This window comes from Humulus lupulus, chromosome 7 (genome assembly GCF_963169125.1).
Source record: "Humulus lupulus chromosome 7, drHumLupu1.1, whole genome shotgun sequence".
NCBI classification, from domain to species: domain Eukaryota; kingdom Viridiplantae; phylum Streptophyta; class Magnoliopsida; order Rosales; family Cannabaceae; genus Humulus; species Humulus lupulus.
The window spans coordinates 50,309,029-50,326,355 of record NC_084799.1 but is presented as its reverse complement, the minus strand read 5'-3'; positions in this window follow the sequence as shown (position 1 = coordinate 50,326,355).

The window sequence follows — 17,327 nt, the reverse complement described above, 5'->3', positions numbered from 1 at the left end:
TTTTTAATCATTTATTTATTCATTGAAATTGGAGTTAGTTTCACTCCTTGAACTATAAAAATAGGACCCTTCACTTAGCCATTTTTCTTCATCTTCAAGCACAGTTCAGAACCTCCAAGCTGCTAAGATTATTCTAGAGAGAAACACTAGGGTTTTGGGGTTAAAGCTTTCAAATCTAAAGCTTTTCTAAACACTTGGGAAGTAATTTTTTGTATGATTTCAGTGTTCGAGGTTTTAAGCTATCTAAGGTACTATTAATCTTCAGGTTTAGTCCATTTCCATTAGTTTTATTCTTTTCTTTTATTTCGAAACCTAAATCGTTATAACGACTTTTGGTTAGGTGTTAAATTTCTTTGAAACATAAAGTTTTCGGTAAGTTTATATCACGATGGTTTAGATCTTCTCTTCATCTTATTATCTTTAGGAAACTTATGGTTTCTTTATGTTTGGTTTTAGGAGTTCCAATCCCGCTCTTGTCTCCAATATTCCAGTTTTTTGTAAGGAAAATTGGATAGTTTAGTATTATGACCCAGTTATGTAGTTTATGAGATAGTTTGTGTTTGTATGACCTAACATTTCAGGTACAATAAAGTGGTAAGTGTGTCTGGACCTAAGGTGTCCAATGATGTATGAGGGACTATGTCCGGTAGGCTCGGTTGCCAAAACTTTATGACGGACCTAAGTGATGTCCGATGTATGACAGACTTATGTCTGGGGCTTAATTGCCACCCCTGTATAAACACTTATCTTTTTATTATATCTGACTTGTTATTATGACCTATAGTTATGATTATGATTTATGACCTATGACCTATAGTTATGATTATTACTTATGACTCATAGTTATGATTATGAGTATGACTTATGACCTATGGTTTATGGTTTATGATCTATGACTTATGATTTTTGACTATGACTTAGATTATGATTTATGATATGATTAAGTTTATGAAATGACCTAGGGTTTATTGTTGTATGATTAGTATAAATAAGTTTTGGTATGACTTTGGTGAAATTTATGATATGTTTGATTATATGATTATATGCCTAACTTTTGTTTGTATTTTCCTTACTGGCTTAGAAGCTCACTCCTTATGATGTTGTTATTTCAGGCAATTAAGGATAGAAAGGACGGTGGCGAGTGGGGACCTAAGAGCTTTATGATGTACTTGTGGGGACCAAATAGTCAAGGAAGATCAAGCGGGCCTAATTATTTATTTATTTTTATTAAAGAAAATTTATTTTAAAGTTTAATTTAAATGCTGCTCATTTTTATGTTAAAGACAATTATTTTATTTTTGTAAAACCATGGATCCATGTATGTATTTATTTTCAAGTTTTTATTCAATAAAAGAGAAATATTTACGATTATGACCCAACGCTATATGGCACCATTCTATGAAATTCCCGACCAATGCAGGCATAGGCTGTGTCCAGGGAGACCAAACAGAAGCCAGGGAATGCAACAATGCTTCAGTGGTTAAGGCACGGAGGAGAACCAAGAAGAATATCATGATTGTGTGTGGAGAGAGAGAAGAAGTAGTAGAAGAGATGGACATCGACCAATATAACATTGTGAATTTATTCGACCAAGAGAAAGTTTTAAAGGTTACCAACCAGGAAAGTACTCCTGGTATTAATGAGCAACAGACCCCATCCCGTGATGAAGTCGTCAAATAGGGCGTTGCCCAAAGCAAGGGAATAGACATTGATCCTCGATTTAGGGATTTAGAGAGTGAAGAAGGATCTATGGAAGACTTAGAGGAGGTCCCGATAGATGAGAACGAATCGACCAGAGTGGTCAAAGTTGGAAAGAATTTAAAGATGGAAGTGAGAGCACAACTGGTAGAATTTTTGTGAAGGAATCAAGATGTCTTCGCCTGCTCTCACAAGGATATGGTGGGTGTCTCACCAACTGTAATGCCCTATTACCCAGAGACCATTACGTTATGCATTTAAAACAGTGATAAACTCGCTAACCGATCCATTTGGCCATAATCGTGTAACTAAGTATGATTAATGGTTTAGGGTTAAAAATTTTGGTCAAAGAGACAACGTTTCACTAAAACGTTTACTATATACATTGGGATCTCGAAATTATATTTTAAAGGTTAATTACAATGAAATATTTAAAACCAACCGACCTAAGCGGCAAAATAGGGTTTATCCCTAGTTCCTCTTTAAACCCTAGGACGGGGCAGTCGAGCAGCCGCATATGTACACATCGTCACCTAAGATCTCCAACTCAAGGATGGTCCAACTTTCTTTTGCCTTTACCTGCACCACATAGCACCCATGAGCCGAAGCTCAGAAGAAAACTCAATATGCTCATGTACATGTAATAACATGTCACTGAATCATAATAAGCATGCCTAGAAATAATATCCCTATTCATGCATGCAAGCAAGTCCAAATAACTGATATTGGGCCCTGCCCTCCTATATGGATGACTATCAGGTCAATCCTAAGTGAATATCAATAATGATTATGGTAATCATGAAGGGGCTTTCATCCCAAATAGATAAGTGAATATGGAGTCACGAACTTGAACCAGATAAGTGATTATGGAGCACCGAACATAAACCAGATAAGTGACTATGGAGTCACGAAATTGATAGGTGACTAATAAGTCTTACACTTGGACTCTGCACCCTAATCAGATAAGTGACTAATGAGTCACGAACTTGGGCTCCACACCCTAAGCCATGTGATGTTATAGTCACCTGAGCTTTTTGGCCATAGCTCTATGGAACTAGCCTTTAGACTAGACAAGCGCTTTCGTTTACATCGAACTTGAGGCCGGTCAAGCATTTCATGCTTATGTCTATTAGATCTAATCTTTTCGGCTCTTTGTTCATTACGCTTATGCCGCTCTTGACTCATAGGTCAATTCCATACGACCAGTGCTCAGTACTACTGCTGTAATGCCCCGAATTCCCTAATGCAGTTTAATGGCTGGATTAGTAGGCCGGGAGGGCCATAACTATTTAATTATGCCATTAAATGAATATATGCATGTCTATGTGAATTATATTATAATATGATGTTATATGCCTGCATGTGGGTCCCCATTTGAATATTATGATGTTTTGATAATTTGGCCCATTGATGGCATATTTGTGTATTTTGGTGCATAATGTGATTTGTGAATGAGATCCCATTATTATGGAGATATATTCGAGCTATTCGGCATGAGACGGTCTTATATTATGGATTAGCGGTTTTTTCATAGGGGTCAATTAATGGGTAATAAGAATGTTTATTTGATAATAAATTGGGAGTATTTGAGATTAGGAGGAAATTCTGGAAGTTTTGACTATAATACCCCCGGGAGTGTTTTTGGGACCCCGAGCACTAGGTTTTATTTGAGGTTACTTAAGCTTGAAGTAGCTTGTCAGATAGAACGTACGTTAGAAAACCTCTCGTTCTTTCTCGTTTGTTCATTTTTACCGTTCGGAGCGTTTTTGAAGAAATCTCGAGTTCTAGGAGTCGGAATCAAGCGAGGATCGAGGCATAGCGATCCTAGGAAAGATTAGGAGCTTCTTGACCAAAGGATTTGCAAGAAACAACCCAATCGAAGGTAATCTAAGTTTAAAGTTTGAGTTTTTAGAGTTTCTAAGCTTTGAATTAGCTTTTGTGAATTGTTGAGTTTTTGGTTTGATTGAGCCTTGGGTTTTGATGGTTTTGGACCATTGGGAAGCTTGGGAACTTTAATTTGAAGACTTGGAAGTGCTTAGGTATGTTTTTGGAGGGTTTGGAATGAACAAAAATGAGTTTGGGCATGTTCTGGGTTGGGGGCCGCGACCCTATTCTTGGAGTGCCGCGACCCTAGCTCGAAGAAGCAGGTGGCTGAAATTTTGCTTGCTGGGCGTCGTGGCCCTTGCTTCAAGGATGGATGGGGGCCATGGCACAAGGTGCCAGGGCTGCAGCCCTTGGGCAGGTTTGAACCCGTTTGTGTGTTTTGACCCCGGGAACATAGTTTTAGGCCTCGGGATTGTTCCTACTACTTGGATTAGTTTGGATTGATGTCTTGGAGGCTAGATATTGGTTTGGAAACCTATGTTGATCATTTTTATTGATGATGTCCTGTATTTGGTTATGACTAGGTGACCGCTAAAGGACTAAAAGTTGATCATTCTCAAAGGTCGTTCTTTTATTCATTCTCACTCAAATCAGATGTAAGAAAACTGCACCCCATATGAGACATGCATGGTTATTCTTGAGGCATGTTGATTGTGTAAATGTGGACATGAAATGATTATTGAATGCTTAGAAAATCTTGCTCACTTGTGCATGGTACTGACTAATTAGTCAGATTTGGCAAAGGTGTCAGTATCACTTGTGAAGCTTGGACTTATTAGTCAAGTTCGGCAGTGGTACTGGGCACTGGTCACATAGTGTTGACTTATAAGTCAGGACGGCCTTAGCATGTTCAACGTAAGCCAATAAAGATTAGATCTAATAGACATTTTCATTAAATGACTCAGAAGAGCGGTAGTGTCAGACCGACCTCAAGTTCGATGAAAACCAAAAGCGCTTGTGTGACTTATCCATCAGTCACTCATCTATTAAGCTAGTGACTTACCGAGCAGTCACACATCTATTCAAGCTGGTAACTTACCCAGCAGTCACTCATCTATTTAAATTAGTGACTTGTTTGTCAGTCACTCATTATGGTTTACCAGAACCTCAAGTGATATTCACTCATCTGTTTAAGAGATATAAGCTCTGTGTGATTATAATGATAATCAGTTGATAATGTTTATATGCAATACTGTGTTTTCTTGCTGGGCCTTGGCTCATGGGTGCTATGTGGTGCAGGTAAAGGGAAAGAAAAGCTCACCCAGCCTTGAGTGGAGAGCTTAGGTGGTGATGTGTACATATGCAGCCGCTTGACCACCACGGCCAAGGAGTTCTTAGAGGAACTAGGGGGTTTACCCTATTTTTACCGCTTCGGTCGGCGGGTTTGTAAATTTGAAACAGTAATGACCAGTTTGAGTTGTAAATGTTTTGATGGGCCCATGAATAGTTTTATGTATTTAATAAAATATATCATTTCCTTTTTGTTGATTTTCCACCTTAGCCTGTTAATAACACTTAGAAGCACGTTTTTAACCGAAGGACTCGGGTAGCGAGTCAAATTTCCGGTTCACCGTTCACCGTAACTGTTCTGGGGTAACCAGGGCGTTACAACTTGGTATCAGAGTGTGCCAAGGTTAAGGTTCCTGTAGACTGGCTGGGCATGTACACACATCACTGAAGTCAAGCTCAACTCATGGTTTGGTAATTATTTATGTAGTTATATGTATAACTGCTTAAATATAGTATATATGCTTTACTTGTATACATGAGACACCATGTTAAACCTGTGCCCTAAAATATTATATCCTCAGCAAATGTGTGCTAATTAGTATTGAGATTACTGGAACATACTTATAAGTATGATTGATTGTGAACTATTATGTGATACATGCTGAGTGCTAAATGCTATTAACATGTATCTGCTTGTATAATTGTATCACTGTGGAATATGATAATTGTTTGCTTGTTCTTGGACCGTAAGGCGGCAAGAGGTTTAGTTATTACTACCTGACTGGCTGTATTGATCAATATTTCAGCAAGGTATAACAGATAAGAATGAATCCAGGGCAGACAGATACTTCAGCTAGCCAGAGTGATCAAGGCCAAAATAACAATAGCCAGGGTCAGGAAAATAACCAGTCACAGATTCCACAGCCAGCTCCTGCAAACTGGTAGCAGTTGTTTAATGATTTGCAGGCAACAGTGTTGAAACAGGGAGAGGAGCTTCGTCTCCTGAGACAATAGTAAACGCCTGCAGTGGCTAGTGTATCAGAGGCACCTCTTGTGTCGGTGCCAGTAGCTGAGCAGCTGCCTAAGGTTGGAAATAAATGGGAACCCCTTTATGAAAGGTTCAAGAAGCAACAACCTCCAGTGTTTGAGGGCAGTGCAGATCCTGCCAAGGTAGAGCAGTGGATGAGTATGATTACCACCATCCTAGATTTCATGAGGGTGACTGGTAATGAGAGGGTGGCTTGTGCCACTTATGTGTTTCGGGAGGATGCCCGAATTTGGTGGGAGGTGATTACCCATACCAAAATTGTTAATGACCTGAGTTGGGAGGAGTTTCAAACTTTGTTTAATGAAAAATATTATAATGATGATATCAGGGCGGCGAAGGCCGAGGAGTTTATTAGGCTACTTCAGGGAAGTTTATCAGTCACTGAGTATGCCTTAAAATTTAATCGTTTGGCGAAATTTTCCATGGAATTGGTGCCCACTGATGGGACCAGAAGAGAGAGATTCTTGCAGGGGATACAACCCAGATTAGCCCGTGATGTACGTATCACCACTGTGGCTGGGGTTACTACATATGCACATGTGGTTGAGAAGGCACTCACAGCTGAGAGTGCAGAGAACAAGATCTAGCATGACAGTGCAGCCAAAAAGGATTTCAGGAGGGCAGGTCCTCCATTTGTGGGTTCTGGTAGGGGTATAGGCCCCAGTGAGCAGAAGAGGAAGGTTCCTGACACCTTCCAAGTTCCAGACCCTGATAGGCAGCCCCGTGGTATTACAATGGGTCGTCCAGGGGGTAGTGAAGCCTGGAAGACTCGCCTTGAATGCCCCAGATGCAAGAGGCGTCATTTGGGAGAGTGTAGGGCAAAGACCTGCTACTTGTGTGGAGCAGTGGGTCATTTTAAGAAAGATTTCCCTCAGGCACGAAAAGAAGAACCCAGGAAAGCAGACAGCTCGGCCCCAGCTCGAGTGTTCGCATTGAATCAAGTAGAAGCTAAGGCTTCTCCCTCAGTTGTTACAAGTCAGCTTCTTAGTGCTGGAACCCCTTATAATGTATTGATTGATTCTGGTGCTACACGTTCTTTTGTTGCTAGTAGTATTATTGATAGACTGTGTAGACCTTGTGATTTCTATGTTGTGGGGTTTGAGACTTTGTTACCCACTGGAGAGTTAGTGGTATCCAGGAGATGGGTCGATCTTTGCCAGTGACAGTGGAGGGCAGAGAGTTATCAGTGGATTTGATAGAGTTGGTTATGACTGACTTCGATATGATACTAGGTATGGATTGGTTGGCAAAGTATGGGGTAACCATTTATTGTAGAAGGAAGATGGTCACCTTTGAGCTTGAAGGTGAGGATCCTTTCGTGTTTTTTCGTGCTGTGCATGGACCTCGCATTCCTATGATTTCTGTATTGAGGGCTAGGGATCTATTGCAAAGAGGTTGCATTAGATTCTTAGCCAGTGTGGTTGATACGACTTAGGTCATACCACTGAGACCAGAAGATACCAGACTTGTTTGTGAATTCCTGGATGTGTTTCTAGAAGATTTGCCAGGGTTGCCACCGCACAGAGAAATTGAGTTCATTATAGAACTGGCACCAGGGACGGAGCCAGTGTCTAGAGCACCTTACAGAATGGCCCTAGCTGAGCTGAAAGAATTAAAGGTACAGTTGCAAGAACTGTTGGATTTGGGTTTTATCAGACCTAGCTTCTCACCTTGGGGCGCTAGTTCTGTTTGTGAAAAAGAAGGATGGTTCTCTGAGAATGTGTATTGATTACAGAGAATGAATAAGCTTACAATTAAGAACAAGTATCCTTTGCCAAGGATAGATGATCTGTTTGATCAGTTGCAAGGTAAGAAGGTATTCTCAAAGATTTAGGAAGTTAGAAGTTAAGATTCTATTTTATTTAAATTTAAATTTGGATTATAGTTATAATGAAATTAAGTATTTTTTTTAAATAAAAGAAAGATCTAGAAACTCTAGAATCTTCCATAACTACTAAGAGCATGACACTTGTCATAATCATATTTATTTAAGGATTTAAGTATTTTTTTTTAATAGGATAATTTCACTCCTCAAACTCTATAAATAGGACATAGTGCTCAACCATTTTCTTCATTCTTCAAGTACTTGATTAGATCCTCCAAGGTGCTAGTGTTAGTATAGAGAGATAAACTTGGGTTTGGGATAAAAGCTTTATCATTTTAAGCTTTCTAAACACTTGGGAAGTGAGATATAGTGTGATTTCAGTGTTGAGGTTTAGATCAATCTATAAGATCAACCAAGGTATTCATATTCCTTAAGTTCAGTTCTTTATAATCCTTTAGTTTTATATAGTTTCTTTTATTCAGATCCTAACTCTTGTTTATGATTATTGATTAGGTATTTAAGTTCTTGAAACTTAAGGTCCTTCTTGGTAAGTTTCTTCTTGATGGTTTAGTTTTCATATTCATCTCTATTCTTAGAGATTCTCACATTTTTCTACTGTTGGTTTATAGGAGTTTTCTAATCCCGTTCTTGTTCTCAAATATCCCGGCTTTTGGCAAGGAAAATAAGATAGATTTTATGTGCTTATATGTTATGTTATGTTATGATATGTTTATGTTGTGATATGTGTATTTTATGATATGTATATGTATATAATTCCTTGGGCATATGACTTGTTTAGATAACAAGCGCCAAGAATATAGTCCTTGGGCATATGATTTGTTCAGATAACAAGCCCCATAAATTTATATGACTTGTTTAGATAACAAAGCCCTGCAAATGTATGGGCATATGATTTGCCTAGCTAGCAAGCCCCAAGAAGTATGATGGCCATTGTAATAGATGTTTTTATAATTATATGTTTTATAGTACGTGCATATGATTTATAATGTATCTTGTTAGTAGATTTTCCTTGCTGGGCATTAGGCTCATTCCTTTATTTTTAGTGTGATGCAGGAAAATGAATATGGAAGGCGGAAGGATTCTTGGTAGCTTGGCTTGTATGTTGAGGATGAATGGAATGAGTGGACTGTGTGTCGATTGAGGATGACATTTATTTTAGTCTTTTGAATTATGTCTCTTTTGTAGTTCCGCATTTAGTTTTTAACAATTGAATAAAAATTATGTTTTATGTTTTTTTTAAAACAATGGGTACCCATGCCATATTTTCTATTATTATTATGTATTTGATACAATATTTTGAGTTTTAATAAAGTTATATTATTTCTTATGTATCTTTCCCAATATAGTAGTTATGTCTAGTAGTTTTAATGGTACAAGGTCTTAGAAATAGTTGGGTCATTACATGTATTCATTATACAAATCAGCAACCATAGAGTCGCACAAGTGCGTGTCACATTTCCTTTCAATTTGTTGGCATCTGAGGTAGTCAAGTGAGTGCCACACTCCCAGGGTGGCCCAGCCATGGTGGCCCGCACTCCACGTGCATAATGCCAATCCCAACTTATAACATGAGTCCTACTGATCCTCGACTCATAAGTCGAGCCTCACAAGTTTCTGACTTATATGCCCAAGCTTTAAGACCCTCGGCATATAAGACGAGTCTCTCAGAATCCAATGAACCTTCGACTAATAAGTCGATCTCCAAATAACATCATAATAATCCCCTGGTTTATGAACCGAGCTTTCTAATTACAACAGACAATCATATATTTCATTTAACATACATACCTACACATATAATGCATTATAATACACTCAAACAACAATCATAGCATAATCATAATTATGCGCATTCCAGTGTACTTAACCAGATATTCACAAACAAAATTATAACCATGCTCATTAACAGGGCCAAGACCTTAATCATGTCTATATTTAACCATTGGGCTAAGTCCTCATCACACATTCACATACTGGGTGCAGTTTTCTTACCTTCGGTCCAAATGCAAGTTACTAGCGACGGCCCTCGAGTACGATCCCTGATCTGAGCACTTAGCATTGACCTAGTCACAACCATAATGAGGAATTCCATCAACAATGAGTGAATAAAAGCTTCCAGACCGAACCCTAGTTTCCGGGACGTCGAATTCCACCCAACACGGAGGTAGAACCGATCCCGAGGCCAAAAGGTTAAGTTTCCGAACTAAAAATCTTCTCAGGGCCAAAAATCCCCTTAAGGTTCGCGGCCCCATGCTCCCATGCTGCGGCCCGCCCCTTATCAGAGGCTAAGCCTCCCTAGTCATCCGACATGCACCGCGACCTAGTCTCTGTGGCGCCACGGCCCGCCCTTTCCACTAAGCCAACCTGGCTCCCATTTTTCCCTAGAGGGCCGCGGCACACCAAGAACAGAGCCACGGCCTGGCCCTTCGAACCCAGAATTTCTGGGTTTTTCCTTAGCCGAACCCAACTAAAAACAATTCAATTATATCCCAATCTTTCAATTCAATCCCCATAATCAACATAATCCTTTCCAGCAGCAAAACCTAGCAATTACTAGACTAAAAACTCATCAATACTTCAAAATTCACCCTCCAAACTATCAAGCATGCAAACACTTAAACTTCAAACAAAAAATAGAATTTCCAAGAACCAATTCAAATTTTAAGCCCTTACCTCAAAGATTAAAATTGTCTTAAATTGAATCCCCAACTTAGCCAATCCACCCCTTCAATTTCCTAAGCTTGGCCCTCCAATTTTCCTCAAAATTCTCAAGCTTCCATGGAGAGAGAGAGAGTCATACGGGAGAGAGAAAGGTGCTTCTATTTGTTTCCTTTGTTTCTAATTTTCCCTCAGCTGAATGAATATAAACCTTAAGTTTCTAACTAGGCACAAATGACCTAAATACCCCTAGGCCAAACCAAACGTTCCATAGCCCTTCAAGGGCATTTCCGTCAATTACCATTTCCTGTGAATCCCCGAGTGTTCCTCTAAATCCCCATTCCTCACCGAACAATAATCATCTAATCTCCCATTACCCGATAAACCCCGGTAATGTACTAAAATACCCCTAAGCTCAACCCGAGCCAGGTTTTATACCCCGTTGTGACTTTTTCGCTAACTTGCTCATCAGGATCGCCTCACGTCGAGTAACCCAAATATATCCACATAATAATGTAGTCTCAATCACACAAACACATATTTGCATTAATACCCTGAACAGGTCAAATTACTAAAATGCCCTTCTTATAAGAAGCAGGCCCACGTACACATTTAATAATTTTAAGCAGGCAAGCATAATCATATTATAATATAATGCACATAATAACGTGCTCATACTATAATAACACATAATTAACAGAATTATTGCTTCCCAGCCCCCTAGTCCAGGCACTAAACCATATTAGGGAATTTGGGATGTTACAACTATCCCCTCCATATAGGAATTTTGTCCTCGAAATTTTATCTGAACAGCTCGGGATATTGGTTTCGCATGGTTGATTCCAACTCTCAGGTCGCCTCTTCGACCCTGTTGTTCCTCCATAATATTTTCACTAAAGGTATAACTTTATTCCTCAAGACCTTGTCCTTCATGTCTAATATCTAGACTGGCTGCTCCTCAAAGGACAAATCCGTCTTCAGCTCCAGATCTTCATAACTCAATAGGTGAGTCTCATCAGATACATACTTCTGCATCATTGAAATATGAAACACGTTGTGCACGGCCGACAATGCCAGAGTTAATGCCAACCTATAGGCCATCTGATCGATCCTTTCCAAGATCTCAAATGGTCCTGCGAACCTAGCGCTCATCTTTCCCTTCTTCCTAAATCTCCTCACCCCCTTGAGTGGCGAGACTCTAAGGAAGACATAGTCTCCCACCTAGAACTCCACATTCCTACGCTTCGGATTCGCATAACTTCTTTGTCTACTCTGCGATGCGAGCATCCAAGCTCTGATCTTTTCGATAGCTTCAATGGTTCTTTGCACTTCCTCAGGACCCAAGTATTTGTGCTCACCCAACTCATCCCAGTGGATAGGTGATTGCAACTTCCTACCATACAACATCTCATAAGGAGCCACTCCTATAGTTGCCTGATAGCTGCTATTGTTGGAAAACTCTATCAGGGGTAAATATTTACTCCAAGACCCCTCAAAATCCAGTACACATGCTCTCAGCATATCCTCCAGTATCTGGATTGTAACGACCCAAAATCGCTAATAAGGCTTAAGGGGCCTTGATTAGTGTGCCAGGAGGGCATTAATGGAATAACTGTGATTTAAATGAGTAATTATATGTTTAGTAATGTTTATATAATAATTGAAGATATTATGTGTTAATTTGATATGAAATAAATATGTGATATATGTGAGAACCACATTATTATGTGGACAGGTTCGCAGAGCACGACTCGAGAAGATTCTAGGGTCAGATAGCAGGGAAAGTTACAACGGGACTTAAGATATGACTTTGGATAAGTCGGGGGTATCCTCAGATAGCGGGTAGTGATCTGGACTATCAGGTCATGAAAATAAATATATGGAGATATATTTGAGGTTAGGATGTCTAGGCGGGAATATTGGGGGATTTTACCATTTTGGCCTCGGGGACGGTTCTGGCACCCCGAGCCTCGGGATTAACTTAATGTGTGAGATATACATAAGGAAGCCTTTAGAAAATACAAACTGACTAAACACTTTTACCTCAGCTCTCTCTCACGCTCAAGGAAAACAAAGGGAAGGAAGGAAACACAGAAAACTAAAGGGAACAAGATGGAATTTCTGGGATTTGTGGTGAGGATTTGGAGGTTTAGCTCAGGAGTAAATCAAGAACTAAAACAGGGATTAAGGTAAGCATCTAATCTTCTTTTCTGTGGTTGAATTCTGAGTTCTAGCTGGGTTTTGGTTAAGTGTTGAAGCAAATATGGTTTTGATGTTTTAAGGCAAAATTAAGAAGGAAACTTGGGGGACTTAGCTTGGCTTTGGCTTGGTGAAGTGATTCAATAGAAAAGATAAGATTCAACTCATGGTTTAGAGGTCTTAAATTGGGTTTGAATGGCTGGTTTGAGTGTTTATAGCTCTTGAGTTTCAGAAATTTAAAAGAGAAGATTAGTGTGTGTTGGGTTGAGTTTTTTGTGGAATTAAGTTGTTTAAGTCATGTTAAGGGTGTTGGATTTGTTGGGTGTTGAAGTAGGGAGCTTAAGAGTGGTTATGGCTGAGGTTTTGAGCTTTGAAATGGTGTAAATTCTGGGTTTGAAGAGGAGGGTCGCAGCTCTGTTCTAGAGCGCTGCGGCCCTAGCATGCAAAGGAGCCAAGGAGGCTCGGCAAAAGGCAAGCGCTGCGGCGCCCAAAGCAAGGGTCGCGGCGCGTGTCCTCCTTCAGAGGTGGTGTTGGTTTTGTTTTGGGGAAGGGTCGCGGCTAATCTTCGAGGGCTGCAGCCCTTGGTTACACACATGAGTTTTTGAGGGTTTTAGGCATGGGAAAGTGGTCTAGTGTGCTCGGGTTTGGTTTCACCACCGTGCTTGGTGGAATTTGGAATTCCAGGAGTTAGTTTTGTAACTGGAAACCTATATCGGAGTATTAATGGAACCCTATACTTTGGTTGTGACTAGGTGCTAAAGGCTTAGGCTCGGGAACGGATCGTGCTTGAGACGCGTTGCTCGTAATCCAATAACTGCACATGCTACAGGTAAGAAAACTGCACCTGGTTGAATATATGTGACGGGACTAAGGGCTCCCTATTGTAAATGCTTGAAAAGATGGTATTATGCCATGCAAGCCATTTAGTGATTTGACGGCCTAAGAGTGCCAAGGGTTTCACTAGCGCACAGGGCGCGGCTTGGCCACTGGTAGCCGAGGACAACTTATTATGCACTAAGCTCGGTTTAAACGGGCCGGAGTCAGTGGATTAAACAGAGGGTGCGGTCTAAGTCGTCGGCCCTGAATATTATGTGATATGAATATTATATGTGATAGAATGCATCTTGAAATGGATTGTATATGCTGAATATCTGTTGAGGATTATCTGATGGGAGTACATGCATATTGAACTAATTGTATGTTATTATTGTTTAAGTTGTTATGATGTTTTCTTGCTGGGCCTTGAATCATGGGTGCTACGTGGTGCAGGTAAAGGGAAGGGCAAACTGGACCAGCCTTGACTGGAGAGCTCAGCGAGCAGAATGTACATAGCCAGGTGCTCAGCCGCCACAGTTGAGGTCTAGGCAAGGACGTGAAACCTGAAGTCTGTTTGTTTCGCCTTAGCATGGCTAGTGAATACTTATGTATTTTTGGGAGTCTGTAAACTTATTCTAACTTTTTTTTCCTATGGGATCCCATGTTTATTACAGCTTATATATATGAAATGAGTCTTTTGAAACCAAAACCTTTTTAACCCTAGCTCTTACATGTTTAGTGACACGTTTTTAAAATGTTGACTTGACTAGCGAGTCTTGCACCTTTATAAGTACACAGTGTAACGGTCCTGGCTAACCAGGGTGTTACATGGATAGTCCTCTCAGACTGACCATCAATCTGAGGATGATACACTGTCCTCAACTTCAGCTGCGTGCCCATTGCCTTCTGCAAGCTTCCTCAAAACTTGGAAGTAAAAGTGGGGTCTCGATCCGACACAATCGACCTCAGATCTCCATGAAGACGCACTATCTCTTTTACATAGAGATTTTCATACTGGTCAACGGTATAAGTCGTCTTCACTGGTAGAAAGTGAGCCGATTTAGTATACATGTCCACAATCACCCATACCGAATCATGCTGACCCACTGTCTTAGGCAATTGCACCACAAAGCCAATTGCGATGTCTTCCCATTTCCACTCTGGAATGTCTAAGGGTTGTAATAATCCTGGTGGTCTCTGATTTTCAACTTTAATCAGCTAACACGTCAAACACTTGGCTACATATTCTGTTACATCACCCTTTGTAACGACCCGAATTTACTAATAAGGCTTAAGGGCCTTGATTAGTGTGTCGGGATGGCATAATTGGATTATATGTGATTTAATGATTTAAAAGCATGTTATATGATTATTTGAATATTTGTGATGCATGGCTATGTGTATTAGTATGCATGTAGGTCCTGATTAGGTTAGAAGGGCATAATCGTAATTTTGGGCCCGTTGAGGGTATAACTGTATTTATTTGTGATAAATTGTCGAGACCACATTATTATGTGGATATATTTGTAATCTGTGACTCGAGACGATCCCAGTGAGCAGTTTAGCGAAAAAGTCACGGCGGGGATTTATACCCGGCTCGAGGCGAGCCTGGGGGTATTTCTGGGAATTTAGAGAATATATTGGGGTCAATTTTGACATTGAGGAATATAGTTGTTGATTAGTTAGGTTTCGGGAAGTAAGTGGTAAATATTAGAGACACTCGAGGAATTAGCGGGAATTGGGTGAAATGACCAAAATGCCCCTAGGTGGATTAGAAGGCTTAGGAATTATGGGAGGGTATTGTGGTCATTTGGCTTATAAAGGATCAATGTTATTAGGCTTTATACTTAGTGGATTGTGTAGAAAGGGCTGGAATTCTGAAGGAAAGAAAGGAAAGAAAATAAAGAAGAGAAGGAAAGAGGGAAATTGGAAGTCTATTTTTCTCTCTCTCGATTTAAGCTTTTCTTCACCATTTCTTGAAGTCTTTTGGGGTAGAAACTCAGGGAGAGTCAGAGCAGAAGCTTGGGGCTAGGGCTCTTGGTCTGGTTTGAGGAGTTGGCAGGGGATACTCATCTTTTGAGTTAAGGTTCAAGGTAGTTTTCAGTTTAATCAGTTTTTGGTATTGTCTTGGATTTTGAGCTGAGTTATGATGGGGAATTTTAGGGAAATTGAAGCTGAGTTTAGAGGAGGTGAAGGCCAAGCTAGTGAGGAGGTTAACCTAGGCTAAGCTCATCCAGCAAAGGTAAGGAATTCTAGTTCAAGTTCTGTGGTTTTGGTTGTTGTTTTTGTTGAGTTTCTGAGCTTTAGGTCCAGCTATGGTGAATTCCTTGATTAGGGGTGCATGTGATTGAGTTATGTATTGTTGGAATTTTTGGGATGAGTGGAGGATGTCGGTAGACTTGTTTTTATGTTTAGTTTTAGTTTGGAAGAGTTTTGGTAAGGTTTGGCTCGGGGAAAACCGAAGGAGGAAAATGCATGGTTTGCTGTGCTGTGACTAGCGCTACAGCGCTAGTCATTGGGCGCTATAGCGCTAGACTGAGTGGTCTGGGGCGCCTTAGGCTTTGTTTGTAGCGCTGTAGCGCTACCTTGCTTTCAGAAAAGGGTTTTTGGGTTAATTTCCACGATTTTGCCTGGGGGTTCGGGGCTTGATTCCACCACCCCGTTTAGTAGAATTAGAGCTTCCCGAGGGTTCGGGATCGGTTCCGAGACTAGGATTTTGGACTTGAGGTTTGGTGATGATTCTGGTCTATGGCTGTGACTAGGTGTGCCCTAGGGCTTGAGCGGGATCGTGCTTGAGGATCAAATTGAACAAAGCTAGCAAATCTAAAGGTAAGAAAACTGCACCCGTTTATGTGTTTGTGATGGGACTAAGAGCTCCCTATATTTGTATGATGTCATAGATGGTATTATGCCATGGGACATGTGATAAATGACCTAAGGGTGCCGTAAATTATACTTGCGCACAGGGCGCGACTCGGCAACTGGTAGCTCAGGACAACTTAATATTCACTGAGCTCGGTTTAAGCGGGTCGGAGCCAGTGGGATAAATAGAGGGTGCGGCCTAAGGGCGTTAACCCTAGTTATCATATGCGGATTGATTATTGATATGAAATAATATACTTGGTATGCTGAATACTTGATTAACGTGGATGCTTAAACTGTTGAGTACATGCTTATACGGTATGAGTTATCTGATTGTTATTGAATGATTGTGCTCTGTTATTGTGTTTTCTTGCTGGGCCTTGGCTCACGGGTGCTTCGTGGTGCAGGTAAAGGCAAGGGCAAGTTGGACCAATCCTGAGATGGAGAGCTGCAGGGCTGAATGTACATAGTCAGCTGATCGGCCGCCACGTCCGAGGAGTGGAACTGTATGGGAAATGCCTAACTGTCTGTTTTGCCTTAGAGTGGCTAATCACTGTATTTAAATCTTGAATCTTTTGTAAACAGTCTTTAACTTATTTCTTTTGGGATCCCATGTAAAATAGGAATTGTTTATTTATAAGAAATACAGCTTTTGAGACCAAAATCTTTTAACCCTAGTTCAACTATAGTTTTGATAACACGTTTTGAACTAAATGACTTGATTAGCGAGTCTTGCATCTTTATAAACACACAGTGTAACGGTCTTGGCTATCCAGGGCGTTACACCCTTCATCCCCGGCCACCAGTATAAAGTTCTCAGGTCCTGGTACATCTTCGTGGTGTCGAGATGCAAGGAATACAGAGTGGTATGAGATTCATCTAGAATCTCCCATCTAATAGCAACATCCATCGGTACACAAATTGACTCTTATACCTTAGCAAACCCATATCTGATATAGAATAGTCATTACCTGCTCCAGCTAGAACATCCTCTCTAATCTTCACCAACTATGGCTCTTGTAATTGACTCTCCTTTATCCTTTCTAGGAGAGTAGACTACAGGGTAATGTTGGCTAACTAGCCCAC